The following is a 16,554-nucleotide window of genomic DNA, read 5'->3' as shown; positions in this document are numbered from 1 at the left end:
AGTATTCCAGGTTTGGTTCCAAGGTACAGGGAGGCCCTTTCCAAGCTTATTGTGGTCTGTCAAGGAGGACACATTGGAGCCAGACCTGACTAAGGTTGCCAGCTCCAGGCTGGGAAATTCCTGGATATTTTGTGGTTAAGTCTCAGGGATTCCGGGGTTTTTTTTGGGGGGGGGGAAGTCTGGGGAGGATGGGGTTTGGGGAGGGAAAGGACCTCACAGCAGTATAATAGATTCCACCCTTCAAAGGAGTAATTTCCTCCAGGGGAATTAGGGTTGCCAACCTCCAGTTGGGGGCTGGCTATCACAATTGCTCTCTAGATGATAGAGGTCAGCTCCCCTGGAGAAAACTGGAGCTTTGGAGGGTGAACTACAGGACTTTTTTTGAGCAGGAATGCAGTTCTGACTGGTTTGACACCAGTGGCCTAATATGCAAATACTTCCCGCTGGGCTTTACTATATGGTATTATACCCCACTGAGATCACTGCACTCCCCAACCCTCACCATCCCAAATTTCCACCCCTAAATCTCTAGGAATTTCCCAATTTGAAGCTGGCAACCCTAAAAGGGGAGTAGGAAGCAAGAACAGGAATTTATTGGGGCTTTCAATAAAGGGAAAGATGAAATAGATGAGGGGAAAATAAGATGCCTCCAACAAGTCCTTGCATATTCCCACTTGTATAAATAAAATAATCTAAGGCAGTGTCTTCAGTGCATTGGTTGAGATCTTCATGCGGATCACAGAATCCTATCTGCTGGTTCATGATGCTCTCTAGAGCTGTCACTTTTTGCTGTTCTTGGAAGAGCATGTTGCTAGCAGGGCTGGCCCTTGACTGTCTGGCATCCTGTAGCCACTGGGGCCCCTGCCCCTCCAGACCTTTATGGCCCCTCCTTTCCCTGGCCCTCCCTCTCTCCGCCGCTGCTTCTGGCAATTTGGGCATTTTTATATTGAACAAAGGTTAATATTGTGTTGGGGCCAGGCAATGCAAGTCTGGTTTATGAAAATATGCAGTTTCAGAAACAGTTTGCTCAACAACTGTTGTGTGTGATACTCCTTATATAGTTGTTGCCAGAATTTACAGCTCAGGGGCTAGTGGAAGTTACAAACTGAGAATTTAAAAAAAAAACATGATCAAGAATACACATCATGACAGCAACTGAACAAAGTGCAATATGCACAGCTTTATATTGGAGAGACACTTAAGACTTCACTCCTTATTTTTAGACAACACATCTGGTAACTAACTTTTATCTGCTCTGAGGCATGATATTCCTCAAGTTGCACCCTTGATGTTCAGATTCACTGCCGTGATATCAGAAGCCATTGGTGTAGTGCCCAAGAGATTGGATCTGGAACTACTGCTGACCTGACTTTTTGTAATAATATACTAGAAATGCTGCACTTTCACTCTTCCCCATATGCTTTAACACCACTATCAAAAAACTGCAATTATATAGCCCCCCTGATGGGAGTGCATGCTGCTTTCTCGCATAGTCAGAAAGCCAGACTAGTCAATGAGTGGGGGGAAAATGATGAGGTAAAAGTAGAGTGTGAGAGAGGGAAACAGTGCAAACCTAAAAGAAAGGGGAGAAAGAAGAAAAGGATGTTACATGTCAAAAAGAAAAATGATTTAGATTGCACCAGTAATGTTTTCACAACCAAGGACAGGAGCCTTCTCTGTGCCCCCCCCACAATGTTTCACCTACATGCAATTCTTTATTACTCCCTTTATTTTGTACAAACTGTAGAATAGTTTAGATTATCAGTTATTTGCAAATCAGACCTGTTACTCTTTAATTAAGCCTTCAGTGTGGTTTCCTTTATAGTCTATGAGGTATCAAGAGAAAACCTTAGGAGAACCTGAATCCTAAATGATTGGTCTTTTATAACACATGAGAGCAAGGGTAGGAAGGTTAATTATGTTCTAAGTAATATATAAAGTGAAAGTATTGTCTTTGTCATAACATTACCCTTACCCCAAAACTGACTGAACTTATCTCATAGTGCCACATATTTTACTGAAAATTGTGGCTGAATAATCATGCTTCAGATTAGATCCAACCAGCTTTTCCATTGTAGAAAAAGGAAGAGCACTGAAAAGACTACACTGGGATCTGCATGGTCAAAAGAGATGTGTAAGCTTTAGTAAGGGGGTGAATCAGATGAGACTGAGTGAAAACTGGACCTATTTCTTTTTAATAGTTGTGTATATTTTCCAAATCAGAGATAGTCTAAGACATTTTGGCGCCCAAAGCAGAAATCCAAATAGTGCTACCCTGGTGGTGGTAGTAATAACAACACATTAAATTTATGATTTACAGAACTTTACCTTAAAATCTGCCACCTGAGCATAGACATGATCAGGTTACATTCAAGTGTGTTTCTTTGCCTTTGCTTCCCAATGGGAGCAGTTTTGGGGAGAATCATCCTATAATCATCTATTTTCTAGAGTTTTCCTGTTCTCCACATGCACTTTCTCAAACCTGATTTACTATTTGAAAGCATTTAGTCCAAGCACATGAATACACTGAATACACTGTGCCTATGTGCACTTTCCTTCAGTCATCTCCTTGTAGCTATTTCCCCTTTTTAACCCCCCCCCTTTTAAAATAACCTCACTGCAAAAAGTCTGAGTGGGGTTCTTCCCCTCCAGTGCTGCGACAGGGGGGAAATGCAGCAGAAATAGTGGCTCATGGAAGGAAGTGTTAAAAAAAAAAACCCTGGATGCTCCACTGCCAATTCAAATGCCTTTGCTTTTGGAGAAGAATATAATGCACAATGGAGAATTCTTGCTATGTACATGCAGCCATAGATGAAATAAACTTGATCCCTTCACTTTAGTATTTCAGTTTGTCAGGAACTAGCAAGTACGGTGGGGGAGAAGGCTCATGAAAACCTCTACTCAAATCAAATTGTATAGATGGTCAAATGATAATAGATTATTTCCATTTTTAGGCCAAGACAAAAAACAAAACAAAAAACCATGTGCCTCCACTTGATGGTAAAGGTGGTGGTGGTAGACATATAGTAGTTATCAATGCAAGAAGCCTGAGCAAGGCTCTTCCTCTCCCACTGATCTTATACTCTAGGTTTTGTTTGAGTATTCAGAGTTAATTGGGTGATATTAAAGTTCCTTGGAGTTTAATCCCTCTAGCAAATGGCTTTGGAAGTACATTTAGATGCTGACAGCATACATCTGCAGATGTATCCCTCCATTTCTCATAAACTCTGGAAAATTGCAAGGGTCTGCCAGACCAGGTCTGTGTTCATCTCTCGCTGGTAAACACTCATTTGTATGCTATTGATAATTATTCTATTACCAATATGCATGTTGTGTGAAGAAGCCCAGAATGAGAATAGGTGATAAACATTGTAAGGCAGTCTCATGGATGAAAAATTTGCTATACAAATTACTGAAGCCCTTTCAAGTTGTTACTTTTTTAGAGCACCTACTTTGTGTGTTGAGAGTACACTACTCAATCCTATTTTGTGTAACTAAGACAGCATATGTATATTCAGTATTTTATACAAATGCATACCTGTAGCAAGCATAGGTCTCCAATAGCACATACTGAAGCTGGGAAATACATGTGTTTGGTTGAGGACAGCAACCGGGCTTCCATCTGTTCTGGTACATCTGAAACTCCTGGTTCCCCCCCCTCCACCCTTCCTGTGGAGCAACAGCACAATTTGAAGTTGCCCAGTGCCATCTAATTAAATGGAAGCCCCATGGCAAAGCTGCAGTACTGTAGTCTGAGCTCTCTGCTCATGACCTGAGTTTGAGCCTGGCGGAAGCTGGGTTCAGATAACTGGCTCAAGGTTGACTCAGTCTTCCATCTTCCAAGGTTGGTAAAACAAGTGCCCAGCTTGCTGGGGGGGGGGGAGTGTAGATGACTGTGGAAGGCAATGGCAAACCACCCCATAAAAAAGTCTGCTGTGAAAACATCATGATGCAACATCACCCCAGACCTGAGTTCGATCCCCAGTGGAAGCTGAGTTTTCAGGTAGCCAGCTCGAGGTTGACTCAGCCTTCCATCCTTCTGAGGTTGGTAAAAGGAGTACTTAGCTTGCTGGGGGGAAAGTGTAGATAACTGGGGAAGGCAATGGTAAACCACCCTGCAAAAAGTCTGCCGTGAAAACGCTGTGAAAGCAATGTAACCCCAGAGTCAGAAACGACTGGTGCTTGCCCAGGGGACCTTTCCTTTCCTTTCCTTATTCTATGATAGTATTTTATCTGTTGTAAACCACCTTGTATAGCAACCCCATGGAACAGAGTGCTAAAGCTGCAGTACTGCAGTCCAAGCTCTCTGCCCACGGTCTTGAGTTTGATCAGTGGAAGCTGGGTTCAGGCAGCTGGCTCAAGGTTGATTCAACCTTCCATCTTTCCAAGGTTGGTAAAATGAGTATCCAGCTTGCTGGGGGGAAAGTGTAGATGACTGGGGAAGGCAATGGCAAACCACCCTGTAAAAAGTCTGACATGAAAACATCATAATGTGATGTCACCCCAGAGTCAGAAATGACTGGGGCTTGCACAGGGGACTACTTTTGCTTTTTTTTTTGCCTTTACACCACCCTGAGCCCTGTTTACAGAGCTGGGCCATCTAGAAATTTAATTAAGAATAAAGAATACCTTGCCCTGTTCGCTCAAAGTGTTGATTATGCAAAGCACACACTGCAACTATGTGAAGTTCAAAACATTAATGACTGAAATGAGCACCAAAACCTTTACTGACTGAAAAGCAAATGGGCTATAATTGCAGCAAGCCTGGACCAACCACAGGCAACTGCGCTCAGATTCTCTGGAGGAATCTGGAAAGCAGGCACAAAATATGCATGTTTGAAGTAATTAGATAGAAAATCCTAGGTTGAATGGTGGCAGCTGAATATATTTCAGCAGGGACAGAATGTGGAGAATAGCGGACCGTCGGTTAAAAGGAACAAGCATGGGTGAGGTATAGAAATGCACCTGGGCAATTCCCTGAAAGTTCAGAGAATCCTGAAGTGAAAGAGATTTGTGCCCAAACACGCAAACACCCCCCTCGCTCCCTTGCTGATCTTGATAATGGCCAAACTTGTGCACCCGAAGTCTGCCCAAGTGCACTTGGTGGGCTTCACCTGCTAGGCGAGGCGCCCTGAGCAGAGGGCAAGTCCCAGCTTGGGCCAAGGGCGGGGCCGGCCTACGGCTGGTGCGCCTCAGGGTACGCCAGCCACTCCCGGGCTAGTTCTCCGGCGGCGAGCGGGCTCTCCCCCGCATGTGGGGCGCCTCGAACGGCAGCAGAGCGGCCGAGAGAGGAGGAAGAGGAAGTGCGAGGAGCTGCGCCGGCCGCTCCCCACCGAGGCGAGGCGAGGCGAGGCGCCTCCCAGTCCCGCTCGCGTTGCCTCCTCCAGCAATCGCTGAAGCGCCGCCAAGTCCGCCGCTCATTTCCCAAAGGAGATTTTTTCCTCCGTCTTTCCTCGAGGCTCAAACTTTCTCGGAGCTGCCATGAGTCGCATCGGGAGCGGCCGCCCGGCTGTCTCTTTGCTCGGCCACTGAGAAGGGGGAAGAGAAGCCGGTGCCAAAGTCTGAACCGCTATTTGAGGCAATCTTGTCAGGTAAGGGATCCGCTAGGCGCGGCTGGGCGGCGCTTCGCTTCTTCTCCCTCGCCTCGCCTCGCCTCGCGTGCAGCCGGCGCTTCGGCCGGTGGTGTTTAGGCGCCTCGCCAAACTTTCCCGTCAGGCGGCAGAGGAGAGTGTGTGCGCGGTATTTGTGGCTGCCGGGCGCCTTTGCCTCGCGTCTTCTGCCCAGGCCAGGTGTGGAGAGATGGGGACGGTGGACGCTCGTCGTGGCGGCGCGGCGGACGAAACTCGGGCTCCGCTGAAGCCCTCTGGGCAGCGTCGCCAAGGCTTTCGGCGGAGCCAGGGATCCCCACCCTTCCGAAGTCCACCCCTCGGCGTCCCGCTGGCGTGCGGTGCCGGGAGAAACGAGGCTGGGCTGCGGGTGGGTGTCGGTGGGGAGATGCGCGTTATTGGCGTCTCGGCAGAGGGCTGCTTCGCTCGCTCGAGGGGCGATGCGTCGCCTGCTGCTGCTGGAGGCTGCTCCCGAGGGAGGGCGAGGGGAGGGGAGGGGAGGGGAGAGGATGCTCGGCTGCGCTTCTGCCTCTCTCTTGCCCGCGGAAGTTTCTGGGAAGGAGCCTTTGCCGTTGCAGCAGCATCGCCCTCCTGTAAGTATGAATTTAAAGGCAGCAAGAGGATCTCTCGAGAGAAGCTCCTCGCTGTTGTCAATGCGTCCGGAATCCGCACTAGTGCGTAAAGAAAGCCTCTGTGCTCAAACAAATGGAGGGGGATGATGCCGTTTGCTATATTTGTAACAGCTGGACAAATTTACACTGGTACTGTCACCGCGAGGACTTAAATTTTTTTATTTATCAATGTTGACCTTAATCCATTGGCTGTTGCGAAGATTGAGTACCTCTTGAATGGAAGGGACAAGTGTGGCGTCGGGGTTAGAGGGAGACTCGGGCTCACAGCTCCCTTCTGCCGGGAAAGCGAAGTTGCTGAGTGACCTCTGAGCCAGTCACGCAGTCTCAGCCTAACTTCCTCTCAGGGTTGTTTTGAAGACAAAAGCGGAGGAAAAGAGCGGTTTGGGCTCTTTTTTTGGGGGGGGGGGGCAGGGCAGGGTTAAATGAAGTAAAATAAGTAAAATGGATGGCTAGAAACACCGGTTGGAAATGAAGAGTGCATTCCTCAGCAGAGTTACACCCAAACCTATTAAAGTCAGTGGGTTTTGACAGGTCAACTCTGTTTAAGGTCACCCTGATACTCGCTTAATATCTTTTCATGCTGCTTCTGTGCAAGTCAGGAAGGTTCATGTTCAGTGATGTTTTCCAGCAAGTACCTAATCCAAAGTGTGCTAGATGTACCTGTGTTATTAGATTACATAGGTTTCACCTGCAAGAAAAATAATCTAAATTATGTCGGTCAAAGATGGATACCTCTCAGTTCTAAAGTCTGATGGTTTTTGTTTCAGTGCTATAAAACAGGCACCAGCTTTCATGTACAGTTTTAAAAATTGAAAACTGATCTCTTTAATTGTTCTTAACCAATTTTGTTTTGAGTGATATCTAAAAATAGGTTAGACAGGAAGTATCTTTCTTGCTGGCACTCCTGTAGGGGGTTGGTGGATTTTGTACTAATTTGTTTTTAATGACACATGGTCATAGAGCTTGTGTGTGGGAAAGACTTCTGAAAGGTTATAGATCAGACCTGTGTTGGGGGGGGGGAGCAAAAATTGTCTATTGAATCTCAAATCCAACATTACCCAAAGACAATGATCTTGTGGTGATGTACTGTGTGTCTCTGAATCTCAACACACCCGATAATGACGCTGGGTGATAGCAGTTCTTGACATCTTACAGTTTCAAGCTAATATGGCTTTGAACTGTTTATGCTTTCAGAATACAGTGCATTCAGTCTTCAATAGGCATGTTGTTATTCGTACTCATTTACCTGCTACAAGTAGTTTCCTGTGAGTAGCTGCCTGTCGTTTATGAGAATGAACAGACCTTTTTAGAGTACGTTACTGATCACACTTGGTACTTTAGTAGTTAATTTCCAGACGAAGTTTAAAGTGCTGGTGTTGGTCATTAAACCCATGAATGGTCTGGGATAGGCCCATAGCTACAGGGTGTCTCTGCCCCCTCCCCCCCCCCCCCCGCAGCTTCCTGTGGAGGCCACCCTGGCCTGCTGGGCCTGCCTCTCTCTCCCTTCCTGCTTGGCTGAGCAGGACAGGGGAGTGAGAGGCAGTGGATCTATGTGTTTCTCACAGTGGCCTGCTGCAAGAAGCAGGGAGACCCGGCATGCTGGCCCTGCCTCTCTCCCCTCCTGCTTGGTGGGCCTGGAAGGGAGAGCAAAAGGAAGCGGATCTACTTGCTTCTCGCAGCTGGAAGCAGGAAGACCCAGCCTGCTGGCCCTGTCCTTATAGATTGGGGGGCTTTTAAAAAAATTGAGTGCCCCCCAAATTTTTAAAAAGCCCCCTCAACCTAAAAAAAAATATTGGCTATACTCTTGGTTTGGGATCAGGATTGGCCTTTCCTTTGTAGACCTGCTTGGACACCATGATCACAATTTGAGGTTCTCCTCTAGGTGCCCCTTCCATAAGAATTCTGGTGGATAACCACAGAAGACTGGATCTTTCTCAGTAGCAAAGTCAAGATTATAGTGTACTCCTGAAGGAGATTTGTATAATCCTAGTTAAATTTTCAGTGTCAAAGCAATCTTTTCTAAGTGTTGTTTGAGCCTATGCAGTCAGACTTTTTCTGTCTGAGAACTGCTTATACTTCCTGGGTTTTGTTCTTTATTGAAAAGTTGCTTTTATCTTGACAACTTTGAGGTGGATTTTATCCCTACTTTTTGTTTTGTTAGTTGTTGTTTTTTACTGATGTTACTTTTCTATTGTTTATAGCAGGGGTGGCCAACGGTAGCTCTCCAGATGTTTTTTGCCTACAACTCCCATCAGCCCCAGCCAGCATGACCACCCCTGGTTTATAGTGTTTGCACAGTGTAGTACTTTTAGTAGATGTTTAGTAGTTTTGTTGTCAACTATTCCTGAGGATCCTACACAAGAGGAAAACATGAAAGCTGTCATATACTGATTTGATTTAGACTGTTGGCCTGTCAAGGTCAGTACTATCTACTCTGATGGTCAGAAGTTGTTTGGAGTTTCAAATGGAGGTCTTTCACGTTAACTACCGTCTAATCCTTTTAACTGGAGATGCTGAGGTTTGAATTTGAGAGGACCATCTGTTTTAGATGCTCTACCACTGAGCCAAAGTGTTCTTAGAAGGACTATGTGTGTATGTTGTTCTGTGAAATATATAGGAAGGCCTGAATTGAGGAAGAGGTGAAAGAAACTTCTGCTTGGATAGTGTTTTTCAATTGTTAAGTGTGCGTGTGTGTGTGTGTGTGTGGGGGTAACGTTGGTTTTAGAACATGATGTTCCCTTCTTGTTTATCCAGCAAGTCTAGCAATTTATTATATAATAGAGTTTACTGCATTTCTGGTTCCAGACATTGGAATCCTTCGGTGGAGGAGCCTATAGATTGCTTCTTATGAGGGAATGGCTGAGAAATCGCTGTAGCTTCTGTTGGGTGACATTGTTGTTGTGGGTTGGTCAGTCAGTCTGTCTATCCATCCAGGAGCCCTGCCAACAGCTGCTTAGACACAGCCAGTGTGCAGAGGATGCCAGCTCTTCCTCCTGGCGTGGATTTGGTCTGAAGAGAAGGGGAGGAAGGACACCTTGATCAGCTCTCTCAGAGCAGTTCCAGATGAGCCACCAAGAGAAGGGAGGAAGGAAGCCTCCATGAGCCCACCCAGAGCAGCTCTAGACAGCCTGTGGAGGGGGGGGGGAAGGAAGTCTCAGTGAGCCTACTCAGAGCAGCTCTGGGTAAGCCACCAAAAGAGGGAAGGGTGGGAGAAAGTGAGCCTGCCTGGAGCAGTGCCAAATGAGCTACCAAGAGTGGGGGTGGGAGAAGGCAGTGAGTCTGGCAGCTGCTGTGGAGAAACTGTGTCTGGGAGATGAGATTTCTCCTTGCAAGCAATACTCCCTCTAAGTTGTGGAGTCGTGTGAGCAAAAATCCTACTTTGTGAGCAACTGGCATTAAAGTTGTGAGCTACTGAATAAATTACTTTGCTCTGGGGCCATTTTTGCTGAACAAAGCAAAAATGTGTGAGCTGGAGGCTAAAAAACTGTGAGCTAGCTCACACTAACTCCGAGGGAATACTGCTTGCAAATATTGTGGGCCGCACTTTTATATATCTATTTCTCAAATGTAGCCCTCATCTGCAGATACCTGAATTTGCAGATTGGGGCCACACTTACCCCAAGTTTGCAGAAAAATCTGACATCTTTTAAAAAATACACGGGGAGGTTAATTCCTCCCACAGTGAAAAAAAGCATTCTCAGTGCAGTCTCAGAACACACCTACCTCTGGTGTTTGTTAGAGGAGACTGGGAGTTGCACTGGGGCTAACAGTGGTGCAGCCTTGGAATCAGATTTGGCCTGCTGCTGGTGGCACAGCCTGGGAGCTCTCCTGGTCCTGGCAGTTGCACAGCCCAGGAACCTGGCCCAGCAAGGAAGTGGAGGTGATGGAATTCCTGCTCCCCCTGCCCCAATTCCCATGAGCACAGCTGCAGCAGAGGATACCAGAAGTCACTGTGGGTCCGGGCTCAGGAGAAGAGGATGCTGGCAGTCACTCTAGGTCTGAGTGTGGCAGCAGCAGGTGCAGGATGACACTGTGGGCTTGGGGGATGGGGCAGCTGCTGGGCTCAGTTTTAGGTCATGGGACTTAGAGCCTCACCAGCTCAACTATGGGAATCTCCCCTTCCCACAAGTCTCACAGGTCCCTCACTTATAAGTTAAATAACAATCATCATATAATCTCTGTGCAAGGTGTGTTCCAGTGTACAAGAAGGCAGACTGAAGACCTTATAATGTAAAAGCTGCCCTGAGCTTGCTTCAGCGGGAGGTGGGGGGAGGAAATAAATCAAATCAATAAAAAAGAAAAAAAGAAAATTACAAAGAAAAAAAAGTCAGGTGAAAAAGGTAGAATAGAATATGAGATCATTTTAATTTACTTAACCTCAGTTTTGATACAGGATAAGATGAAAGAATGATAGTTCTAAAGGTTTTATGCTGAAGGTGAGTTTTGAAGAGGGATTTGAATGAATTGGGAAACGTGTATCGTGCAGATGTGCCGGGGGGGGGGTAGTTCCAGGCATGATTAGCATTGTTGAGATGGTAGAAGGCGTTCAGACAATGAGGATGCAGGACAGAAAGTTCTGGGCTGATATGCAGAAAGGCGTCAACAGCTTGTATTACTTGCCGTGTCCAGGATGCAGACAAGATGGCTGGCAACTGGTAAGGGATAATTTGTCTACTCAAGCATTCCAGCAGTGCTGCCTGACATAAGAACATAAGAGAAGCCATGTTGGATCAGGCCAATGGCTCATCTAGTCCAACACTCTGTGTCACAAGTGGCCCAAAAAAACCAGGCACCATCAGGAGGTCCAGCACTGGAGCCAGGATGCTAGAAGCCCTCCCCCAAGCACCAAATATGCCTGATGTTGCATATTTCATGTGAGCTAATAAGGGTTGATATTTTTTAGGGTTTCTCTGTTGAATTGATGACACTAATAAGGATCACATTGTTTCCAAATGGTGTTTCTATTTTTCTGAAGTAAAATCTTTATCATTTTGTACATTTCTGTTTCTCAGGTAGTAGGAGGCAATTCATTAATGGGAGTGCGTGGTATTTGTCCATGTACTATGACATTAAATGCGTGAATAGGAATGCTTTTGGGTTAATGTGAATGTTTGTCTGGAAAGTAGAAATGATAGGTTTTCTCTCCGGAGGCACTACACTCCCTCCCTCCCAGAACCAGGAGGTGGTCAGGCTCTTGATGCTTTCAGCAGCATCATATTCATTTGGGAAGTGGAAACTGAATAGGACTCCCCTTTGAGCGCATGTATGATCCTCTTAGATTGGTCAGAGGGTTGCTGTTAAGTGGTGTTAGGCAACATTGATTCCTTCCTGGGAGTCAGCATGGAAACTTGACAGTACTTTCCAATCCTGTCTGGGACAATAGTAAATTGAACGAACTCTTTCTGCAAAGGAGTGCTGAACAATTGGGCTAGATCTTTCTGCAAGGCAGCACTAAACAATCAGACCAGCTGAGTGAACTGATTAAAGAAATAAGGTCTAAAAGAAATTTCTGGTAGGATTTAATTATTTTGCCACTTGAAGTCTTTAGTTGAAAAACCTAACAGTCATTTAATCTAAATAGCTATCCCATTTGTGTTCCTTTTAAGTACACAATTGTAGTGTTGTTGGTGTGTATGTATATATATATATATATATATATACACACACATATACATATACATATATACACACACACACACACACACACACATATATATATATGGAAAGTAGTGCCTGGTTTTCTTTAGAGATGTGTTGCTCTTGTTTTCCTTTTCCCATATATTACTTTAATAAGTATCACAATTTTACATCTGTGTATTAATGATTCACAGTACCATTGGTCACAGCTGTGACTACATTTTTTAGTATCTCCAAGAGTTATGTTAACCTCTTTCACTACGGTTATTTTGTGGGCATCCAACTTGACCTCAAACATTTAAAAATTTGAGGAAAGGTTTTTCCACTTCCCGCCCACCAGCCATCTAACGTGGAGGTAAGACAAAAGGTAGGGAAAGACAATGTACTTCCTGTCTGTAAAATCTCTCTCTCTCTTTTGTGTCCTTAGAGAGCACATGAAAGCTTACGTTCTGAATAAAACTTTGTTGGTGTTAAAGGTGCAGCGTGACCAACACGGCTGCCCTCTTGGATCTCTCTCTCTCTCTCTTGTTTCAAGGATACCAGATGGTAATACTGTAAAGCAGCTCTACTGTTAGGAAACAGTTGTGTAATTCTTTGTCGCTCAGTGATTCTCAATCATGTCAGAAACACTAATTAATCTATGTGATACATAACATAAATTACGCATCACCATCATTGTATGCATACGTGCAGTTCTGTGGGATTTTTCTAGGAGAGACATTGGGTTAAATTCAGTAATGTAGCATTTTGCAAATGTTTCTAGTGCTTAATTTGTGAAGGGTCACAAAATTGCAATGGCACTGTCCCATGCTATTTCCATTTAACTTTGTGCCACTTTTCGCTAGACATGGGTTGTGAAACATTGGCTGCACATCAGGGTTATATTCTCAGGTTGCCTATAACAGTTTGAACATCTCACTAAAGATTTCCTGCGATCTGTCTATTCTTTCTGCATCCACTTTGCCACACATGTGCCTTCTTGTATGCCTGTAAATATGTCAGGCTCAGGCCCAAACTACACATAATGCTAGGAGCTATTTGACCACAGCCTGTATGTATTCTTACTTTAATTAACAGGCACACAAGACCCCGTGGGGGTCAGCCTTTTCCAACAGTTCTGTTTTTTTTCTGATTCAGATCCATGGGACTGTATGCTCCTTTGAGTCAAAGGCACACGTGAGACTAATTCAGACATGGAATTTCCAGCATCACATGTAAATTGAGTGTCAGTATAGATGTGCTGTCACATATGGTAGCTGTAATTTTACAGTTCTCCAGAAGTTGGGTACCTGTACATTTTTGTTGTTGTTGTTCCTTGCTCCTGAGGAAAGAAAGTCTCTAACATTAATTGCTCAGAGCTGGAGTAAAAGCATGGATCCGACACTGCCAAAGACCTGCTTTCTTGTAGGGCGTTTTCGCACTGACCTTAATCAGCAGCGACGCCCCTCTTCACCGCGCAGGATCGGCGCGGATTTTGCACTAATTGCCGCGGAGCACCCGGAAGAGCCGGAAAGTCCCGCGGCTTTTGCGGCGCAAACGGAAACCGCCAAAAACCAGTTTCCATTTGCGCCGCAAAAGCCGCGGGACTTTCCGGCTCTTCCGGGTGCTCCGCGGCAATTAGTGCGAAATCCGCGCCGATCCTGCGCGGTGAAGAGGGGCGTCGCTGCTGATTAAGGTCAGTGCGAAAACGCCTGTAAAGTACCAAATAAGAGAAATTAAATCAAATCTGGATCAGAGTTTAGAAAGTCATAGATGATGCAAGCTTTAGGAAAACAGTTGTATAAGGTTCATTGCTGGTTTTGATTAATTGTGTTAGAGCACTTTTCTGTTATGTCACCCAGCTCTCTTTTGCATTTAACTGCTTGTGCCAATTTCATGTTTGAAGATGATTATGTAACCTTGGAAGATGAAGTTAGTATTAGATCACAAATCAGCTTTTATGAACAGGAATGCGATTAAGCTGATCTGTGAGTTTCTTCATTTAACATTATACCACTGTCAATATCAGTAGTCAAGTGTGATATGTTAATGTACAGGACAGTTGGACAAAAGAATGTATTAACTACCTCACAGGCCCAAGCTACATGTTTGAGTTTTTAACAAGGTGGGTCTGGGTTTCCCAAAGACACACAGCAGCTACAGGGAATAGCACCACTCCCATGTGACATCATGCCAAACACATCAATGTGCAACAGGTCTCTTTGGGGGCTGGGCTTCTCCCACTGGCCAGCTGTCCAATGGCAGTTTGGAGCCCTGAAAACCGGGGATCCCCTGGCCATATTGGGATTTGGCAACCCTAGTTTAGACTCCATTTTCCTGGATCTATCCTTCCTGCTCAGCCAGTTGACTTGGAGCTTTGTAAGACTGTATAAGTGTTCCATTTTCAGAGCTATCAAATTTTTCTCTGCCTAATCAAACAGAATTTTTGACTCCTAGAGGAGTAATAATCAACCTGGTGCATCCTTGCTGACTGATGTGCATCTTAAGAACATAAGAGAAGCCATGTTGGATCAGGCCAATGGCCCATCCAGTCCAACACTCTGTGTCACACAGTGGCCAAAAAACCAGGTGCCATAAGGAGGTCCATCTGTGGGGCCAGGAGACTAGAAGCCCTTCCACTGTTGACCCCCCAACACCAAGAATACAGAGCATCACTGCCCCAGACAGAGAGTTCCAACAATACACTGTGGGTAATAGCCACTGATGGACCTCTGCTCCATATGTTTATCCAATCCCCTCTTGAAGTGGTCTATGCTGGCAGCTGTCACCACCTCATGTGGCAGTGCATTCCATGTGTTAATCACCCTTGGGGTGAAGAAGTGCTTCCTTTTATCAGTTCTAACCCAACTGCTCAGCAATTTCATTGAATGTCCATGAGTTCTCATGTTGTGAGAAAGGGAGAAAAGTACTACTTTCTCTACTTCCTCTGTCCCATGCATAATCTTTTAACTCTCTATCATGTCACCCTTCAGTCGATGTTTCTCCAAGCTAAAGAGCCCCAAGTGTTTTAACCTTTCTTCATAGAGAAAGTGTTCCAAGCCTTTAATCATTCTAGTTGCCTTTTTCTGGACTTTTTCCAATGCTATAATATCTTTTTTGAGGTGTGGTGACCAGAATTGTACACAGTATTCCAAATGAGGCTGCACTATCGATTTATTCAGGGGCATTATGATACTGGCTGATTTGTTTTCATTTCCCTTCCTAATAATTGCTAGCATAGCGTTGGCTTTTTTTTTTATTGCAGTCACATACTGTCTCAATATTTTCAGTTAGTTATCTACCACAACCCCAAGATCTCTCTCTTTGTCAGTCTCTGTCAGTTCACACCCCATCTACTTATAGTTAGGATTTTTGGCCCCAATGTGCACTTTACACTTGGCCATGTTGAGCCTCATTTGCCATGCTGACAGCCACTCGCCCAGCCTCTTGGCTGTAGTATTGACTGTACACTAGGACATGTTCCTTGATAGGTTCTGGAAGGCAATCAGTGCTAGTCTGATTGCCTCAAGTTCAAGTTAGTTCACGTTCCTTTCTTCCAATGGGTTCCATTTGCCTTGGACAATCTGATCCTTGCAGTGTGTTTCCTAGCCTTTTCTGCTGGTGTCCATAATTGCCACCAGGTAAGGAGCCTATAGGAAAATGACTCCCCTTGTCAGATTTGGTTGCAAAGATCGCTAGTTTAGTGACTTTCTGAGGGGGGGGGCAGCATTTTGACTTATTTGTGCTCCCTTTGTGTTTGTGTGTGTGTGTCCTGATAAGGGAGAAGAGTCCATTGTAAAGGTCTGCCATGGAAGTGGGCCCAAGCAATCAGCTCTATGGACTACATAATCAGCCCTAGAACTGTCAACTGGCACATGGGATCTACCAACCTCTGCTGGGTTTCTTTCTCCCCTTCCAACAATTTACCTGCTTCTTTGCCAGTACAAACACTTTGGCAATCCTCACCTGAATTCTGGCCCCTAAATGGACTATGTCTCCAGAGGGTATGAGATGACTTTTAAAAAGAAACATACTGAGATAGCATAGTGCAGGGGTGGTCAACGATAGCTCTTTTAGCATCATGCACCACTAAGTGGCAAACTAGACTTATTTTTGGGCCGAGAGAGCTCTGAAAGAGCTGTGACTGACCCAAGGTCACTCAGCTGTCTTCATGTGGAGGAGTGGGGAATCGAACCCCATTCTTCAGATTAGAGTTCATTGCTCTTAATCACTACACCACACTGGCTCTCCTGGAAGGTGGAATATGCAGGTAAGCATCTCGAAAGTCTAAGAATGTGATGTGATCATTCTGCTGAATACTTTGTAGAATGCAGTGAAGTGATTCAAACTGGAACTTGTGCTTCTTTACACATAGCTTCAATGCTCTTTGATTTAGAATTGCTCTTTAGTCCCCAGATATTTTGGAAGTACAAACAGAATTTAATAAATCCCATGGAAATGCTGTTCTAAGGGCACTAATTCTGCTGCCCTTATATGTGGTAAATGTTGCATAAGTCACAACAGAGGAAAGATTTCTTTGTTCCATCTTAGGAAGTGGGGGAAGCACAGAAGTATTATGGGAAGGAGGGAAATTCTATCCTGTGTCCCTTCCAGATGGTGGAGAGCACCCACTGGTTGTTCATAGACTCTTTCCAGATGTGGGGAAATGGAGTTGACCTCCAACCATGTAGTCAGGTGGT

The sequence above is a fragment of the Heteronotia binoei genome, chromosome 10, assembly GCF_032191835.1.
Source record: "Heteronotia binoei isolate CCM8104 ecotype False Entrance Well chromosome 10, APGP_CSIRO_Hbin_v1, whole genome shotgun sequence".
NCBI classification, from domain to species: domain Eukaryota; kingdom Metazoa; phylum Chordata; class Lepidosauria; order Squamata; family Gekkonidae; genus Heteronotia; species Heteronotia binoei.
The sequence above is the reverse complement of the archived record's forward strand: the minus strand, read 5'-3'. Positions refer to the sequence as shown.